Source organism: Olea europaea, chromosome 14 (genome assembly GCF_002742605.1).
Source record: "Olea europaea var. sylvestris chromosome 14, O_europaea_v1, whole genome shotgun sequence".
NCBI lineage: Eukaryota > Viridiplantae > Streptophyta > Magnoliopsida > Lamiales > Oleaceae > Olea > Olea europaea.
This window is the reverse complement of record NC_036250.1, coordinates 8,689,877-8,704,973: the sequence shown is the minus strand read 5'-3', so window position 1 is coordinate 8,704,973 and position 15,097 is coordinate 8,689,877. Positions and strand designations below refer to the sequence as shown.

The 15,097-nt window shown below is 31.2% G+C and overlaps 2 long non-coding RNA genes across 3 annotated transcripts in view; both read left to right on the top strand.

Annotated features, from left to right (window-relative positions):
• LOC111409041 overlaps positions 1-14,282 on the top strand; it is a 23,962-nt gene extending 9,680 nt beyond the window's left edge. The window contains exons 6-7 of one of the 2 annotated variants that reach the window (XR_002705402.1): positions 3,985-4,045; positions 9,528-9,759. This is a non-coding gene — a long non-coding RNA (uncharacterized LOC111409041). Of the gene's footprint in view, positions 1-3,984; positions 4,046-9,527; positions 9,760-14,205 lie in introns of those variants that run through there. The other variant, XR_002705401.1, reaches the window with a different exon arrangement.
• Positions 1,153-2,667, top strand: LOC111409042. Its single transcript, XR_002705403.1, has 3 exons — positions 1,153-1,247; positions 1,786-1,861; positions 2,476-2,667. It is a non-coding gene; the product is annotated as an uncharacterized LOC111409042 (long non-coding RNA).
• Positions 14,283-15,097: the final 815 nt, after the last annotated feature.

Here is a 15,097-nt window from a genome sequence, read left to right as displayed (position 1 = left end):
AATATCTAATTCTTTAAGAAGTCTCTTTGCTACACTTCTTACGCTTTACATCCCTAATGATCCAAAGTTCCTACGGGGAAAATTCAAGGTTTACATGATCAATGATTTTGTGCATGAAAATATACCGAGTTTAAAGCTTTACAGGATATAAGTTCTATTTTAGAACCATTAGGTAAAAACATAAACAACTATAGATTGGTATATTTCAATGTAAATTTAGATGAGAATGAAAGGTTGAGAGGATTGGTTATAAAGGAAACATCGAATTTGGGTATTGAAGGACGGTATGGTTGTACAGCAACTTTAAATAAGGAACGGCAGTTTGCATATGATACAATTATGGACAGAGTGAAATCAGAATTAGGAGGCACTTTCTTCATTCATGATCTAGGTAGAATAGGCAAAACTTTTTCATGTAAAGCCCTATTAGTTCGTGTAAGATCTCAAAAATTTAATTGCCTTAGCCACTGCATCTTCTAGAGTATTCGCATCTCTATTACTTGGAAGTCGAACAACTTATTCGAGATTTAAAATTATTTTGAAAACAATTGGTGAAATTGTATGTTCTATTAGCAAGCGATAGACATTGGGAACTTTGATAAAATTCTTAGGTTAATAATTTGGGATGAAACACTTATGGTAAATCGTTGTGCTATTGAAGTTGTAGATAAAATGTCTAGAGATATAATGATTGCAGTTTTCCTTTTGGTGGGAAAGTTATAGTTTTCAGATGACATTTTTGTTAAATTCTACCAGTGGTACCAAGAGGAAAAAAGAAGATATAATAAAAGCAAGCTTAGTTTTTCTCTAACCTATGACCTTTGTATTTGCATTTACCATTAGTTCAAAATATGAGGTTGAAATTAGATCCCGCATTTTGTGATTACTTGCTTAGCATTGGAGATAGAACAGAGCAGGAAAATAATTCTAAATGCATTACGCTTCAAAGAAGTATTATCTTACCATTTGAGGATGAAATTACGTTTTTAAAAAATTTAATACATCATGTCTTTCCAAATATAGAAGCATATGCTGATAATGCACATACGATGGTTAATTTAGTTATTCGTATGACCAGAAATGACTGCATTTATCATATTAACAAAATTTTACTACAAATTCCAGGTCAAATGTTTACGTGCTATAGTTTTAATGAAGCAATTGACCAATAAGAATGGAGCCTACAAGAAGATTTGTTGAATAGATTAACTTTAAATGGTATACCACCACATGAATTAAACCTCAAGGTAAACTGTCCTATAATGTTATTACGAAATATAAATTCTTCTCAAAAGTTATGTAATTTAATAAGTTTCACTTGCCGAGAATTTGAGAAAAACGTATTTCTAGCTGAAATTAAAATTGGTGAATATTGTGTAAAACATGTTTTCTTTCCAAGGACCCCTTTCATGCCTCTTGAAAGTGATTAAAAATCAATTCCATTTAAAAAAACTCAATTTCTAATTAGGCCATGTTTTACAATGACTATAAATAAAGCACAAGGTCAAATACTTGATTTTGTTGATCTGCATCTTCCGAAATCTGTTTTTTGTCATGGTCAACTTTATGTGGCACTGTCCTGAGCAAAAACTAGCATGTTTATAAAAATTCTTTTAAAGGTAAAACATTTTCAGACGCAATTTTTTTACACTTGACAATGCTCCAGTTTGTCGAACAGATAATGCTATATTTAAACCTTTGTGATAGAAGAAGAAGGCATTGCGAAGGAACTGCGTACCGTTTGGTCAAGAAAATATTATTATTCCTTTTTTTCCCTTTATGCAGGCACGGACAATTTCAAACAGCAGATCATAATTCTGACATTAGTACTGCCTCTATTGATCAGTTGCATTTCAACAAGGTTTTCTAATTGTTTTAAACATATTTTCATTCTGTTATTTTTTATTAAACTTCTCATCAAACTAATGTCTCATGTTCTTTCTTACGTTTAATATGCAGCTATAACTGATTATCGTCCATTGTATTATCAAAGAATATGACCACAACATCAATCTTATGTCACCAGGAAAAAACAGTTAATATCATGTTTAAGGGATTACATTTATCCAGCTTAGTTTCTAAATTCAAATTATAAATTATAATTCTGGGACTCTTAAGGTAAAATGACTTTTACCCTGTTGAGTTTCTAAATTCAATGTATAAAATTATATTTCTTGGACTCTTAAGGTAAATTGACTTTCACGACTTACAAAATACTTGCAGAATCAACTCAGTTCGTTAATAATTTTGACTTGTGCACTTTTTAGTTCGATTTCTTTCACCTTGATTACTTTATCGTTTTGGTCAAAGAAATTAAATTTAAATTTAGATTTAAGCATTTTAACATGGAATTCTTTATTTGATTTTCAGTTGTCAGTTTCTTACATTCTCGGTGGATTTGATTATGTTTATAATGTCATTATGGGTTTATTTTAGTTTTGATGAATGCTTGGAAATCATTCTTTTTGAATTTAGGTATTGAGTGAAACAGAGGAAAGATTCCACCCAGCTTCATAATGTGAATAAAAAATTCAGTCGTATGAAGAAGCTGTTGATAGAGGAAAATAACCACCTTGCAAAGCAGGTAATCCCAGCTGGTATACAACAATGGGTATATGCACCACCCATTGCAAAGTATACATCATTTATTTATTTATTTATTTTTGTTAATTAGTTAATCTAGCAAATTTTTTTTTTCTTTTTTTTTTTTTTATTTTTTTTTATTTTTTTTCCGATATGCCCTGTTGATCATTTTCCTCTCGGTTGCAACAATGTCAAAGCCTTGAATTTTTCACAAAGTTTCCTACTGAAAGTGGAGGAACAATTGATCTTTTGTATACACAGGTGAATTTTTCAAATATCTTGGTCCTATAATATTCTTTATTCAAGTTCTTGTGTGGAAGAAATAAATCCTTAGATGCTATTTGCAGACGGATGCACCAACTAAATTAGCTCCTGCTCGTGACTTTTGGACTTTAAGATACACAACAACATTAGAAAATGGAAATCTTGTTTGTCCCATGTCAAATTATGCCTGTCTATAGTTGAATATAAACTTCTGACCAAGTGACTGAGGTATAATCATGATGCATGTGTTTAATTTTCTTCATATCTGGAACTAAACTAATGAAAGACTCATCTCCATATTTGAATGAACTGAGCATTGAATAACTTGTATAGCTATTTTTTTCTCATTCTTAAGCTCTACAAAACCTTTCCATCATTGATTAAACCTTCCTGTCTGGAAAAGTTGCACTTGCACACAGAGTGATCCAAAACAAAGAGAAAGATATATGAATAAATAGCCTTATTTGCAAGCTGCTTCACGGTTGTCTTGACCAAGGTAAACTGCTATTGCATCTATTCAACTATTATGTGTTAGAAATGTCATGATTCTATTAAAATGGGTTGTTACAACTTTGTCAACTTGATGTTTTTATATTGAGGATAGTGCCATGCATCTTTTTCTTTTTGAACATTTTCATTCTTGTTCCATAAAAGTCAGTGAAAGATATCTTTCGGGTACTGCGACTAGCCCAAGTGCATCAGCAACTTCATAGTTTTTTTGAGCTGAGATACTTCCATCGTGATATGTGATCCGTCCATGTGACAGTGGAGGGTCAATTATTCATATCGTTGATCACTTCAATCTGAAGGTTAGATGCGCCGTTAAACATTATATACTAAAGTTTCTTTGATGTTCAGAACTTGATTAGTAATGCAATTCCTATTTCCAGGTCTGGAGTGTGCCAAACGTGCTTCAGCCACTTTAAGATACACAGCAACCTTAGAAAAGGGAAATCTTGTGATATGCACCTCTGAATATTTTTCTCTTGTTTGTCCCGTGTCAAATTATGCTTGTCTATAGCGGAATATAAACTTCTGATCAAGTGACTGAGATATAATCATCATGCATGTTTTATTCATTGTTTTCATCAGGTAAATCATTTTTATGATGATAGTTGGTTTCTTGTTTTTCATCAGTTTCCAACACCACATCAAAATGACTAATCAAACCATCAAGTCTGCAAGCGGACTTCGTCAGGTTTGTTATTTTACTGAGGTTTTTATTTTTCAATTTTATGTCATAATATCATAATTTATATTTTATATTGAAAATTTTTGGTTATTGAATTATGAATTTATGTTTCTTGAAATAGGGATACTGGTGTTTTGATTTTTTTGCTATCCTATTGTGTTTGGTAATGTTGATATGAAAAATGAAAATTTTAGGGTTTCTTTTGATATGAAAATGAGAATTTTAAGGTTTCTTTATTTTTTTTCATGAACATTGTTACGACGGTCTTGGGGATACTTCCTACTCAACAAAGTTTTGCTTGCCATTATACGTCATTGGAAATATAACCAACTATATAGTAAATTCCTTGGCCTCTCCATTTAAATAAAAAAAAAAGTCAATAATATACTATCATTAGATAAAAGGATAATTCTAGCTTCGATTGGTGTTGAATTGATTGTTAAGAATTTTTCGAAATTCAAAAATTGAATTGAAATTTCGTGTTCGAAATTGACGATTGTTGTCACGTGGATCCGTTAACAAAATGATTTTGTGCTAAACGTAAATTAAGTCGTTGGTTTCAATACTTTAACTGTATATTGAAATCAAATCGGATCATTCTACAAGGTTTACTTAAATTTTTATACTCACCGTCACTCTTGCTCTCTAGCCTTAGCTATCACTGTGTCACTGAGTTGATTTTAAACATTTGCTCATAACTCTGAACATTAATGTTCTAAAACATTTTGACATGTAGAGATTGAGTTGAATAATTACAGTATCAAAAAGAATCTAAAATGCTTCTCATGAGTAATAAGTTTGAATCAGTTTGAAGATAATGATTTTTCATGTCCAAATATTTTGACAAAAATTAACTTTGATTATATTCACGCTTGCTAAAATATTTAATTTTTTAATTTGATAGATAGAACCTACTCAATAGCTTTTAAAATTTTTTAAACTACATCTAGGAACTTACACAATTTTAATTTATATTTTCAAATGAATTCTTCCAAGCAATCGAGTTTCATATGGAGTTAATGATAATGAAAATTAAAATAAAGTAGACTACTTATGTTTGATATCCTATATTATTCAAATCCATTTTCATAGAGCCTAAAGTTATAGATAAACGACAATTTTTTCCAACACGAGGCCACTATGAATTTACCTTAATCACAGCAATGGGCTCCTAACAGAATGTATAGATGGCTTCCATAAAATATATCCCTAAGCATTGGTTATGTAAGAGATAGTATCTCATTTGCCAAATGTAACTTTAAATTCTAACTTCTTGTTCAACTCTGAGAAATTAAGACTACAAGGTTTTACAACCACGTTAACACCATGAGGTGAAAGAATATTCACAGTGTATAATGCATTAGCCTTACCAACATTAGTTACTGTGCTGGTATATGTCTAACTTGTTAGTTCAATGACTATGAAAAATGATGGATAATTCAGTTGTCCTTCAAAAATACTTGATTCATCTGAGCAATTCACTTTACGTTATAAAATTATGTCCATTTGTCTATTTGTATATTTCAAACCACATAGATAAAGAATGTAGTCTTGAGGTTCAATATCATAAATTAACCTAGGATCATTAACCTTGGAAGGGTTGACATAATCAAAATCGACTACAAAAATATAGACTGGAACGAATTTCTCATCTTCAATGGAAGCATTATTGAGTTTTATAAAATCAGTACTAGTCATAATTGCTGACTTAATGACAACATAAGACAAAATCGGGGTGTGTGCTTGGGAGTAAGACCACGACACCATCAAGGTGTGGAAATGACATCGAGGTACGAGATACCATGTTGAATTTAGATTTTGCACTAGTAATGTTCTAAACGGACAAAGGCCATAACTTAAGGATATTTACACCAAGTCTGATGACATCGGGCTTTAGAATTCGTGGACTAACCTAATTGGGACATCTAAACGAAAAAAATGCCACTATTGTAGCATTTTTAGTGCCAATTATTTTTCCATTGAACACTATTGTTGCTATTGGTTTAGATATCAAGTTTATATAGGCTAGTATCTTTTGCTCACCCTCATAATTGACATTTGTTGTTGGAAGAACATAAGGGTTGATAAATGTACTAAGTTCCCGGTCCTCTACATTCATTATAACCATGATTGCACCATCAGCATTCTTCACCACTTGTCCTTGAACAATTCTGGTTATCACAACATCTACTTTGCAAGGGACTAATTTTCTTTCGACATCAACACTTTTCAACAATAAAGGAGTGCAATCTGGAGTTTTAGAACCACTAGAATTCAATTCAGGAAAAACGATATGCAATTGTTTTTTATGGAAATCTTTGGGTTGAAATGCTGATTCTCCCTCAAGCTCTTCGTTGTTCCCTAGAACAGCCATTGCTAATAGTTTACTCTTAATGGCTGTTATAGGGAACAACGAGAAGCTTGAGGGAGACTCAACATTTCAATCCAAAGATTTCCATAAAAAACAATTGCCTATCAATTACCTTGAATTGAATTCTGGTGGTTCTAAAACACAGATTGTACACCTTTGTCGTTGAAAAATTTTGATGTCGAAGGAAAGGTAATCCTTTGTAAAGTAGATGTTACGACAACTAGAATTATTCAAGAACAAGTGGTGAAGAATGTTGATGATGCTGTCATAGTTTTTATGAATATAGAGGATCGAGATTTAGTACATTTGTCGATCCTTAAGTTCTTCTAGCAATAAATGTGAACTATGAGGGCACGTAAAGGATACTAGCATGTACAAACTTGATATCTAAATCAACAGAAATAATAGTATTCAAGGGAACACTAATTGGCACCAAAAGCGCTCCAATAGTGGCATTTTTTTGTCTAGAGATCCCAATCAGGTTAGCTCAGAAATTTTAAAGTTCGATATTATCGACCTGGTATGAACATCCTTGCAGTATGATCTTTGTCCGTTGAAAACGTTACTGGTGCAAAATTTAAAATCAACATAGTATCTTGTATCTCGATGTCATGTTTACACTCTAGTGGTATCATGGTCTTGCTCCAGAGCACACTCCCCAATTTGTCTCTTGTCATCATTAAGTTAACAATTATGGCTAGTGTCGATATTGTAAATTGCAATAATGCTCCCAATAAAAACGAGAAATTCGTTCAAGTTGGCATTTCTATTGCCGTTCTGATTATGTTAACCCTTCCAAGGCTAATGATCCTAGGTTGATTTTGATATTAAATCTCAAATCTATATTCTCTATCTATGTGATCTGAAATACACAAATAGACAAATAAGCACGATTTTACAACGTAAAGTGAATTGCTTAGATGTGTCAAGAATTTTGGAAGGGCAACTGTAGTATTTATCATTTTCAATAGTCATTGGACTAACAAGTTAGACGTATACCAGGACAGTAACAAATGTTGGTGAGGCCAATGCACTGTACATTGGATATTTTTCACCTTATGGTGTTAATGTGGTTGTCAAACCTTATAGTCTTAATTTCTCATAATTGAATGAGAAGTTAAAATTTATAATTACGTTTAGCAAATCAGTCACTATTTCTTACCTAACCAATGCTCAGGGATATATTTTGTGAAAGTCATCTATACATTAAGTCAAGAGTCCTATTGCTGTGATTAAGACCAATGCACTGTACATTGGATATTTTTCACCTTATGGTGTTAATGTGGTTGTCAAACCTTATAGTCTTAATTTCTCATAATTGAATGAGAAGTTAAAATTTATAATTACGTTTAGCAAATCAGTCACTATTTCTTACCTAACCAATGCTCAGGGATATATTTTGTGAAAGTCATCTATACATTAAGTCAAGAGTCCTATTGCTGTGATTAAGACAGATTTGTAGAGGCCTCATGTTAGAAAAAATTGTTGTTTAGCGTTAATTTTAGGCTCTATATGGAAAAAAATTGAATAATATAGGATATCAAACATACTAGTCCACTTTCTTTTTACTTTCCTTATCATAAACTCCGTATGAAACACAATTGCTTCAAAAATTCATTTGGAAATATAAATTAAAATTAAGTTCTAGATGTAGTTTAAAAATTTTTAAAGACTATTGAGTATGTTGTATCTCTCAAATTAAAAATTTATATACTTTAACAAGTGTGAATAGAATTAGATTTAATTATTGTCAAAACATTTGAAAATAAAAAATCATTATCTTCAAACTGATTCAATCTTATTACATTTTTAGATTCTTTATGATACTATAATTAGCCAACTCAATCTCTACATGTCAAAATGTTTAAAATCAACCCTTGAGAGCGAGAGAAACATAATGATAGCTGAGGTTAGAGAATGAGTGACAATGAGTAAAGAAATTTATGTAAGTCTTGTACAATGATCCAATTTGATTTCAACATGCAGTTAAAATATCGAAACCACAGGTTTAATTTAAGTTTAGTACAAAATCATTTCGTTGACACATCCACATGACACGGATCATCAATATCTTAACAATTTAACACCAGTCGAAGCTAGAATTAGGCTGTTAAATGGAGAGACCAAAGAATTTACTTTATAGTTGTTATACTTCGAACGATGCATAATAGCAATCAAAACTTTTTTTGAGCAGGAAGTGTCAACAAGGCCATCATGACCATGTTCATGAAAAAAAATAAAGAAACCCTAAAATTCTCATTTTTCAAAACTTTTTTTGAGCAGGAAGTGTCAACAAGGCCATCATGACCATGTTCATGAAAAAAAATAAAGAAACCCTAAAATTCTCATTTTTCATATCAGTGTTACCAAACACAATCAAATAGCACGCAAAAAAAAAAAAAAAAAAAAAAAAAAAAAAAAAAAAAAAGAAGAAGAAGAAGAACACTTCTGTCTCTATTTCAAGAAACATAAATTCTTAATTAAATAACGAAATTCTTCAAGATGAAATATAAAATGTGATATTGTGACATACATAATTAAAAAGAAGAAAATCATTAAAAACAAGCCTGACGAATTCTGCTTCCAAGCTTGATGGATTGATTAGTCATTTTGGAGAGGTCCGACACCACATAGCCGAGAAACTAATGAAAAACAAGAAGCCAATACTCCAAATTTAACACAGAGAAATAATACTCCATTTTTCATTCAATAAAAGGGTCACGAAAACATCATCTTACCAAACCAATCTTTTAGCTCTTGAGAAACGGGGTTAGATTTCTAATTTTCCAAATGACATGTATATAAAAAAAGTACCATAATTGAGACAATGTACAGTGCAATACTACTATGGCTGTTATGTTCCTTTGCAGTAACCTCTGCTTTTTCCATATTGGGAATCTAATTGACATGAAGGCATTAAGAGATGCAGAAATATACACTTTGAGCCTCGGCGTTTTCCTAATTTGATCGCTTTTCCCAACACAATTGCTTTTGCATATGAACTTATTCAAAAAGAGGATAAAGGTTTCTGTACATAGTTTTTACTAGACTTTCGAACTATTGAGATATAGATTTCTATTTATGTACTTACATTACGTTTGTGTTCTTATCGTGTAGTTCTTTATGGAGCAAATACACGTTTTTAGGTCTTTTACTGAGAATGCTATTCGTACAAACTTCAAATCAGGTTTCAAGTAAGTCTATATTGCTTTACACTGATAGATTATTTTAACAATATGTTGTAAATATGTATGTTAAGATTAAAACTTCTAGTTAGACCATTTTCGTACTAACCAGAAACAAATTAGTGCTGATGTTTATCAAGGCATTATAGATAGTGTTCAAAATGGGATACAAGGAGGTATAAAATTGGAAGAAAGTTTGTTTTACTGCAATCCTTTACATGTGAGCCTAGAAATATGCTAAGGAGATACATGAATGGAATGGCTATTGTACAGCGCTTTGAAAAATTAGATATATTTTTTATTATGAGATGCAATCCACATTAGCCAAATATTAAGCAAGAACTTAAGCACAGTGATGACGTTCAAAATCGTCGAAATCTAATTACTCGAATTTAGAATAAAATTATAAGAGCTCAAAAATGACTAGTACAAGAAAATAATCTTAAGCCATGTTGTTGCACATATATATGTTATTGAATTTCAAAAAAGAAGACTCCCTCATGCACATTTACCATTGATTTTCAGCTGCATTAGTAAGATTTCTTGTGCTCAAGAAGTTGAAAGGATAGTGTCATATGAAATACCTAGCAATAATATATATTCTTATCTTCATTCTATTATTGTTAAACACAATATACATGGCCCTTGTGGATACCTATATCTTAAGAATGTATGTATAGATGGAAATAAAGATCATAAAAAATATCATAGGGATTATCATTGCGAAGAATGTTTATATGAAGCTATTATCTATGAAATATCTAATTATTTAAGAAGTCTCTTTGCTACACTTCTTACGCTTTACATCCCTAATGATCCAAAGTTCCTACGGGATAAATTCAATGTTTACGGGATCAATGATTATGTGCATGAAAATATACCGAGTTCAAGGCTTTACAGGATATAAGTTCTATTTTAGAACCATTAGGTAAAAACATAAACTACTATAGATTGGTATCTTTCAATGTAAATATAGATGAGAATGAAAGGTTGAGAGGATTGGTTATAAAGGAAACATCAAATTTGGATATTGAAGGACGGTATGGTTGTACAGCAACTTTAAATAATGAACAAATTACATTTTTAGATTCTTTATGATACTATAATTAGCCAACTCAATCTCTACATGTCAAAATGTTTAAAATCAACCCTTGAGAGAGAGAGAAACATAATGATAGCTGAGGTTAGAGAATGAGTGACAGTGAGTAAAGAAATTTATGTGAGTCTTGTACAATGATCCAATTTGATTTCAACATGCAGTTAAAATATCGAAACCACAGGTTTAATTTAAGTTTAGTACAAAATCATTTCGTTGACACATCCACATGACACGGATCATCAATATCTTAACAATTTAACACCAATCGAAGCTAGAATTAGGTTGTTAAATGGAGAGACCAAAGAATTTACTTTATAGTTGTTATACTTCGAATGATGCATAATATCAATCAAAACTTTTTTTGAGCAGGAAGTGTCAACAAGGCCATCATGACCATGTTCATGAAAAAAAATAAAGAAACCCTAAAATTCTCATTTTTCATATCAGTGTTACCAAACACAATCAGATAGAGAAAAAAAAAAAAAAAAAAGAAGAAGAAGAAGAACACTTCTGTCTCTATTTCAAGAAACATAAATTCTTAATTAAATAACGAAATTCTTCAAGATGAAATATAAAATGTGATATTGTGACATACATAATTAAAAAGAAGAAAATCATTAAAAACAAGCCTGACGAATTCTGCTTCCAAGCTTGATGGATTGATTAGTCATTTTGGAGAGGTCCGACACCACATAGCCGAGAAACTAATGAAAAACAAGAAGCCAATACTCCAAATTTAACACAGAGAAATAATACTCCATTTTTCATTCAATAAAAGGGTCACGAAAACATCATCTTACCAAACCAATCTTTTAGCTCTTGAGAAACGGGGTTAGATTTCTAATTTTCCAAATGACATGTATATAAAAAAAGTACCATAATTGAGACAATGTACAGTGCAATACTACTATGGCTGTTATGTTCCTTTGCAGTAACCTCTGCTTTTTCCATATTGGGAATCTAATTGACATGAAGGCATTAAGAGATGCAGAAATATACACTTTGAGCCTCGGCGTTTTCCTAATTTGATCGCTTTTCCCAACACAATTGCTTTTGCATATGAACTTATTCAAAAAGAGGATAAAGGTTTCTGTACATAGTTTTTACTAGACTTTCGAACTATTGCGATATAGATTTCTATTTATGTACTTACATTACGTTTGTGTTCTTATCGTGTAGTTCTTTATGGAGCAAATACACATTTTTAGGTCTTTTACTGAGAATGCTATTCGTACAAACTTCAAATCAGGTTTCAAGTAAGTCTATATTGCTTTACACTGATAGATTATTTTAACAATATGTTGTAAATATGTATGTTAAGATTAAAACTTCTAGTTAGACCATTTTCGTACTAACCAGAAACAAATTAGTCCTGATGTTTATCAAGGCATTATAGATAGTGTTCAAAATGGGATACAAGGAGGTATAAAATTGGAAGAAAGTTTGTTTTACTGCAATCCTTTACATGTGGGCCTAGAAATATGCTAAAGAGATACATGAATGGAATAGCTATTGTGCAGTGCTTTGAAAAATTAGATATATTTTTTACTATGACATGCAATCCACATTAGCCAAATATTAAGCAAGAACTTAAGCACAGTGATGACGTTCAAAATCGTCCAAATCTAATTACTCGAATTTAGAATAAAATTAGAAGAGCTCAAAAATGACTAGTACAAGAAAATAATCTTAAGCCATGTTGTTGCACATATATATGTTATTGAATTTCAAAAAAGAAGACTCCCTCATGCACATTTACCATTGATTTTTATCTGTATTAATAAGATTTCTTGTGCTCAAGAAGTTGAAAGGATAGTGTCATATGAAATACCTAGCAATAATATATATTCTTATCTTCATTCTATTATTGTTAAACACAATATACATGGCCCTTGTGGATACCTATATCTTAAGAATGTATGTATAGATGGAAATAAAGATCATAAAAAATATCATAGGGATTATCATTGCGAAGAATGTTTATATGAAGCTATTATCTATGAAATATCTAATTATTTAAGAAGTCTCTTTGCTACACTTCTTACGCTTTACATCCCTAATGATCCAAAGTTCCTACGGGATAAATTCAATGTTTACGGGATCAATGATTATGTGCATGAAAATTTACCGAGTTCAAGGCTTTACAGGATATAAGTTCTATTTTAGAACCATTAGGTAAAAACATAAACTACTATAGATTGGTATCTTTCAATGTAAATATAGATGAGAATGAAAGGTTGAGAGGATTGGTTATAAAGGAAACATCAAATTTGGATATTGAAGGACGGTATGGTTGTACAGCAACTTTAAATAATGAACATCAATTTGTATATGATACAATTATGGATAGAGTGAAATCAGAATCAGGAGGCACTTTCTTCATTGATGATCTAGGTAAGAATAGGCAAAACTTTTTCATGTAAAGCCCTGTTAGTTCGTGTAAGATCTCAAAAATTTAATTGCCTTAGCCACTGCATCTTCTAGAGTATCCGTATCTCTATTACTTGGAAGTTGAACAACTTTTTCGAGATTTGAAATTATTCTGAAAACAACTGGTGAAATTGTACGTTCTATTAGCATGCAATCGACGTTGGGAACTTTGATGAAATGCTTAGGTTAATAATTTAGGATGAAGCACCTATGGTAAATCATTGTGCTATTGAAGTTGTAGATAAAATGTCTAGAGATATTAATGATTGCAGTTTCCCTTTTGGTGGGAAAGTTATAGCTTTCAAATGACATTTTCATCAAATTCTACCGGTGTTACCAAGAGGAAAAAAAGGAAAAAAAAAAAAAAAAAAAAAAAAAAAAAAAAAAAAAAAGAAGAAGAAGAAGAACACTTCTGTCTCTATTTCAAGAAACATAAATTCTTAATTAAATAACGAAATTCTTCAAGATGAAATATAAAATGTGATATTGTGACATACATAATTAAAAAGAAGAAAATCATTAAAAACAAGCCTGACGAATTCTGCTTCCAAGCTTGATGGATTGATTAGTCATTTTGGAGAGGTCCGACACCACATAGCCGAGAAACTAATGAAAAACAAGAAGCCAATACTCCAAATTTAACACAGAGAAATAATACTCCATTTTTCATTCAATAAAAGGGTCACGAAAACATCATCTTACCAAACCAATCTTTTAGCTCTTGAGAAACGGGGTTAGATTTCTAATTTTCCAAATGACATGTATATAAAAAAAGTACCATAATTGAGACAATGTACAGTGCAATACTACTATGGCTGTTATGTTCCTTTGCAGTAACCTCTGCTTTTTCCATATTGGGAATCTAATTGACATGAAGGCATTAAGAGATGCAGAAATATACACTTTGAGCCTCGGCGTTTTCCTAATTTGATCGCTTTTCCCAACACAATTGCTTTTGCATATGAACTTATTCAAAAAGAGGATAAAGGTTTCTGTACATAGTTTTTACTAGACTTTCGAACTATTGCGATATAGATTTCTATTTATGTTCTTACATTACCTTTGTGCCCTTATCGTGTAGTTCTTTATGGAGCAAAGACACGTTTTTAGGTCTTTTACCGAGAATACTATTCGTACAAACTTCAAATCAGGTTTCAAGTAAGTCTATATTGCTTTACACTGATAGATTATTTCAACAATATGTTGTAGATATGTATGTTAAGATTAAAACTTCTAGTTAGACCATTTTCGTACTAACCAGAAACAAATTAGTGCTGATGTTTATCAAGGCATTATAGATAGTGTTCAAAATGGGATACAAGGAGGTATAAAATTGGAAGAAAGTTTGTTTTACCGCAATCCTTTACCTGTGGGCCTAGAGATATGCTAAGGAAATGCATGAATGGAATGGCTATTGTGCAGTGCTTTGAAAAATTAGATATATTTTTTACTATGACATGCAATCCACATTAGCCAGTTATTAAGCAAGAACTTAAGCACAATGATGACGTTCAAAATCGTCTCGAATTTAGAATAGAATTAGAAGAGCTCAAAAATGACTAGTACAAGAAAATAATCTTAGGCCTTGTTGTTGCACATATATATGTGATTGAATTTAAAAAAAAAAAAAAAAATCTCCCTCACGCACATCTGTTGTTGTTTTTTAACTATGATCATAAAATTTCTTCCACTCAACAAGATGATAGGATAGTCTCTGGTGAAATTCCTGATAAAAACATACACCCTCATCTTTATTTTGTAATTGTAAAGCACAATATGTATGGTCCTTGTGAAAACTTAATCCTAAAAACATATGTATGGTGACAAATAACGGTTGTAAAAATATATATCCAAAGAATTATTGTAATAGTACCATATTTGAAGATAATTCATACCCGCTGTATAGGCGACGTAATAATGGTATTTGTGTTAAAGTGAGAGGTAAAATGTTAGAAAATAATTGGGTTGTACCA